This window comes from Peromyscus maniculatus, chromosome 4 (assembly GCF_049852395.1).
Source record: "Peromyscus maniculatus bairdii isolate BWxNUB_F1_BW_parent chromosome 4, HU_Pman_BW_mat_3.1, whole genome shotgun sequence".
Classification (NCBI taxonomy): domain Eukaryota; kingdom Metazoa; phylum Chordata; class Mammalia; order Rodentia; family Cricetidae; genus Peromyscus; species Peromyscus maniculatus.
In genome coordinates, this window is record NC_134855.1 from 46,085,721 (window position 1) to 46,091,720 (window position 6,000).

The window sequence follows — 6,000 nt, forward strand, 5'->3', positions numbered from 1 at the left end:
TTGTGTATGGTCAGCCTGGTAAATAAAATGTCTATGCAAGTTTTGGGGATGTAATTTGTATATCTTAAGTGGATATTAAAAACAAAAAACAAAAAAAAACCTTTAAATACTTTGGTGGTTTGAAAGAAAATGGCCCCCAAAGGAGTGGCTGTATTTGGAGGTATGGCTTTGTTGGAGTAGGTGTAGTCTTGTTGGAGGAAGTGTGTCATTGTGGGGGCGGGCATTGAGGTCTCATATATGCTCAAGGTACTGCCCAGTGTCTCAAAACACTTCCTCTTGCCTGCAAATCAAGATGTAGGACTCTCAGCTCCACCAACACCACATGTGCCCACACCACCATATCCCACCATGACAACAATGGACTAAACCTCTGAAGCTGTAAGACACCCCAATTAAATGTTTTCCTTTAGAAGAGTTGCCATGATCGTGGTGTCTCTTCACAGGAATAGAACACTGAATAAGACAGACACCACCACTATGATTGTCGTATATGCCAAGATGGTAATAAAATCTATTGGATTGAAATAGGGTTGCATTGATGATTATGACAAAGATAAGTTCCCCAAGGACAAGAGTTTTTGTTACTTTCATATGTTGAGGGGTGCCTAGGCCAAAACTGATATCTGGCACACAGCACACTCAGTAAATATGAGGTAAATGAAAGTGATGCTTTCCATCTTCTTTCGTCTCATACTGTTATTTTATTTGCAGTAATGTGGATCAAACCTAAATCCCTGCACATGCTAGGCAAGTGACCTACCATGCTGCAGCTCTGTGACACTTTTAAATTTATAAGGCAGGTATTGTGCAGCCATGGCTAATCACAACTCTTCCAGAGGCTGGGGTAAGGAGATGGAGAATGGGAGGCCTGCTGTGGCTACACAAAGACCCTGCTTCCGAAAAGAATTTACAAAAACATCTTTTAAGCATCTGAATGAGTCAATGTCAAATTCAGATGAGAATTCCGGGAGGTGGAGGGACTGACTGGAGAGCCATGGCCCCATAATCAAGCTAGAGAAGTGTTGATGTGAGCTCAGCCGCCATTGAAGAGACAAGGTAGATGACATAGGAGGCCAGACAGGGATATATAGGGAGAAATTGAAAGGTCTGATTTGCCCAATACATTAGTTAAAAGACACTACACAACACAATTTACATAATGTTTTGGAAATACATCTGATAATCAGGAGTTCGCTCATCATGAGAGATGTCCACTTTGCCCATGACTAACACATAATTTAGTCTTTTGAATCTTGGGACTTCCTAAGACCCCAGGCTTCCTTAGCTTCTTGAGGCTTCCTACTTTCTCTGTTCGACTCAAAGGAAATAGCTACAGGACAGACATTGAGCCAGCTTTTAATTGGACTGTCTTTCCCAGTACGTGCTAATGAAAAGGACCCATTGCTTTATTTTATTTAGCACCACCACTGCACCAAAGTCCAGATTTTCTACACTTCTTTTCAATATCATTTTACTTATTTGTTTGTTTGATTGTTTATTTATGGTGTTAAAGTTTCAATCAGTATGTTGATCTTGTGCTCTGTCACTGAGCTGTATTTCTAGACATTTACTATTATTTTAAACAGCAAACAAAACTCTATAAACATAAACTTAGTATTCTAGTGAATTTCCAGGTATAAATGTCTCCTGTAGCTGAAGTTTTCCTTGCCTGGCACCAAGGTCCCACAGCCACTTATACAATTCCTGTGTCCCGCCTGGTCCAGTCATGGCTCAGACTCAAGTAAACACACAGAGGCTTATATTAATTAAAACTGCTCAACTATTAGCTCAGGCCTACCACTGACTAGCTCTTACATTTAAACTCAGCCCATTTTTGTTAATCTCTATGTTGCCACAAGTTCCGTGGCTTTACCTGTGTGCCATTACATGTTGCTCCCTGGACAGCAGGCTGGCTTCTCCTGATTCAGCCTTCCTCTTCCCAGAATTCTCCTTGTCTGCTGGTCCTGCCTATGCTTCCTGTCTGGTTACTGGCCAATCAGCATTTTATTTATCAGCCAATCAGAGCAACACATATTCACAGAATACAGAACATCCCACAGCAGTTCCCCTGACCTTTATGATGAATTGATGAATGTGAATATATGGGGTCTGAGCATGTTAGTACACACCTGTAATCCCAGGACTTGTGGAGCTGATGGAAGAGGTAAGCCTGGTCTATACAGTGAGAACCTGTCTCTGAGAAGAAAAATAAATAAATAAAAACAAGAAAACAAGGTATATGAACCTTTTCAACTGTGAAGGCCAAACCACCTTGCAGTTAACATAGAGGCAGAAGTGTGACGTGCTTCCCACAGTCAACCTGCTGCTGACTGCGACACAAAGTCCAAAGCAGGTATGATTTGATTTTTAGGTTTAACACAGTGTAGTGTTGAGGTGTCAGAGTATTTGGTGCCCATTAATAACTGGAAAGAGATGTAAACCTTTTTTAAGCTGATTTATTACAAAGACATTGCCCTTTCAATTCATCACATGTGATTTATGAAAACAAATATATGTGAATTATAGCTTCAAGGCGTGTGTTCTCACTTATTTTCCAAATAGCTGTTGATATCAGCTTTCTACTGGGTTTTGTGTTATGCACAAAATTGCTCAGGGGACAATTAATGCCTCCTCATTAATCACAGAAATTTCTGAGCGTAATTTAGATGCTAGTATAGCAACCCCAACCTTAATTAACAGTCGCGTGTCTTTCTTTCTTTTTTTTTTTTTTTTTTTTTTTTTTTTGATTTTTCGAGACAGGGTTTCTCTGTGTAGCTTTGCGCCTTTCCTGGGACTCACTTGGTAGTCCAGGCTGGCCTCGAACTCACAGAGATCCACCTGGCTCTGCCTCCCGAGTGCTGGGATTAAAGGCGTGCGCCACCACCGCCCGGCTGGTCGCGTGTCTTTCTAGCTCTGGCTTCCCTGCAAGGATCTCAGCTCCTCATTGTATAAACTGAGGACATGGCCACTCCATGGTATGGTTGAGGAGAAGGTTGTAATTGTAGATATGAGAGAGAGAGAGAGAGAGAGAGAGAGAGAGAGAGAGAGAGAGAGAGAGAGAGAGAGAGAGATGGTCAAAATGGCAGGGTTATATAGAAAGGAGAAGCCTGAGCAAGGAAAGCCCATGATCTGGAGAAGTCGGGGTCAGGGTGAGAAGAGCCCGGATGCCAACACGAACTCTCTATCTGGTATTTGCAATGCTGAAAGAACCTGTAGTTTCTTTTGGACCTGGTAACCACTGGGAGAGGCAGCATGGGTTGCATGTAGGCTAAGGGTTGACCTCGCTTAGAAAGAGGGAGATAAGGTAAAGCACAATTTAACTGAACAATATCCTTTTGACAAGGAATGCTGAGGACTGAGCCTAGGGCGTCCTATATTCTAGGCAAGCACTCTGCCACTAAGCGTTATCCTCGACCACTCATTCAGTAAGTATGTTTTTAAGAATTAGGGAAGTATAAGTGTTTCGCTAGCTGCCATAGAAAAATAGAAGACAAAACTGGCTCAGCTCTTAAGGATTAAATGACTGCTGGACTTGTTAGTGGATGTCTTTAATCCCAGAACTCTCTGAGTTTGAGGCCAGTCTGGCCTACATAGTCAGTTCCAGGCTAGCCTGAGCTATGTAGTGAGACCTTGTATCAAAACAAAAACAAAAGAATCAAATGAGACAATAAAATTCATTTTACTCAGTGTCCAGACTTCTGGAACCCTGGTTACCCCTCAAATATCTAAATACTTAATTAGGAAAAATAATAATCAAAAACATAAGTCACATGTCCATTTGGAAAAATATGTCAAAGAATAAGTAAGTGCCAGGTAGGTGTATAATATAAAACACAATAGAAAGTGATTTCAAGAGATAATTTTGGAAAAAGAAATAAGATTGCACACCTAAAATCCTTGCACTTGAGATGCCCCTGAGCTCAAGGCAGGCCTGGATTACAAAACCAAACCCTGCATCAAAGAGTAATATTATTAGGCAGTTTGTCATTCAAGTAAATAACTGCTTTTACTATTGACTGCCAAAATCTTTTTTTAAAAAATTATATGCATGTGTGTGGGTGCTGATGAGGGCCAAAAAAAGGGTGTCAGATGCTCTGGACCTGGATGATAGACCACTGTGAGCTGCCTGGCATAGGTGCTGAGAACCGAACTCGGGTCCTCTGGAAAACACAGAACACTCTTAACTGCTGAACCATCTCTAGCCACTATTATTTTTAAAGTAATAACAACAACAAATTGTATTCTTCTAATGAAAAAGTGAGTATTTCCAAGAGAAATCGCAGAAATAGCAAGAAAATAGAGGAGGGCTGGGCTCACTGCCCAGGGGTACATGAGGAACTAGGCTGCATTTCTAGCACTACAAAAAAAATTGAAATTGAAACTGGGTTGGGGGTGACAGTGGGAACGGCAGCTAGAGACCCATCAAGCAAGAGCTGTAAGCACCGGACGGTGAGAGAGCAGAAACGACCCTGGAGAGCAGAAAGAACTCTGATGGAAGAAGATGGAGAGCCAGCGGCCAGGCCTATATCAAAGGAGCCGTCCAGGTGCATGCGCATATGTCTACACAGTGAGAGCAGAGGGACCATGTCATGCCAAAGATGCTGGCTCAGCACCCCGCACTGCCGTGCCAGAAAGCCAGTCCAGTATTGCCAAATCTTCACATCGTTCCAAGGGAAGCCAACAGATGATCCCATGTGAGACTTCCCAGTTTTGAAATACTTGCCCAAGTTTATAAAATACCATACAGAATCTGATGCTATATATACGTAGTGTTTTTTTTTAAAAAAATTATATTAAGTAAAATGTTTGAGTAAATACATATTTAGTGAAATATGGATTTGAATGGTAAACTCAAAATCAAGTTGTTAGCCCTGGAGAGGAAAAGGATTGGGGAAGAGAGAGGAAAGGGACCCAAAGGACTTCTGTTACATCTGTGATGTTTTATGACTTTAATAAAAATCCGTAATAAATATGGCAACACAATCGGATTGTTAGAGTGTGTCGTAGGTTTGTGAGTTTTTATTACATTACTGCCATGCTGTTCTTTATATTTGAAATATCTTACAATTAAAAAACAATAACACTTCGCAGGCCAAATGAAACACTGGTATCCACACCATTCTACTCAAGAGCTCTTTCCAGCCCTGAAGTAGCATTCTTGCATGGCCATAGGGCTCATGCCGAGGTCAGACCAGTGAGTAATAGTTTGGTTGCCACAAAGCAAGGCCCATGGGATATAAATGGTTTGCAGCCTGCACGGGCATCTCAATCACGTATTCAGCTTGTTCAGAAAGAAAAATGTCCTCATGCTAACTGTATGCAAAGTTACTTGTTCATAGTTCTAACTCTTCAGGAAAATGAGAAGTTTGAACTCATGAGTTGGAAGCTAGGCCAGGCAATATAGCAGATCCCATCTCAATAAACAAAGCAATCAGGGAATGTGCGGGAGGGGTAGCCCAGTGAGTAGAGCACTCACCATGACTGTATGAGGCCCTGGATTCTTTGCCAGTACTGACACGGAATCCTCATATGTGATTGTATGGGTAAAAATTAGATATTTTATGATTGCAGTGTACAACCTGAGTTTAAAATGTGACACTCCAAAGAACACTGCTGTGATATGACATGGGAAAGCCACACTAACCAGCAAAGCAAGGATAGCTCATCCAGGTAGCAACATTTGAAGACTCTCTGTTCAAAAATCACTTTCCTGGCCAGGCGGTAGTGGCGCACGCCTTTAATCCCAGCACTCGGGAGGCAGAGGCAGGCAGATCTCTGTGAGTTCGAGGCCAGCCTGGTCTACAAAGCGAGTTCCAGGAATGGCGCAAAGCTACACAGAGAAACCCTGTCTCGGAAAAAAAAAAAAAGAATCACTTTCCTGAAATAGACATAGGATTGAAACATAAAGCAAAATAACAAATGAGAACAGTGAAATCTTTTTGAACTAAGAGGTCTGAAATAAGAGCTACTTGTAATACTTTGGGCATTTTTTTTAACCTT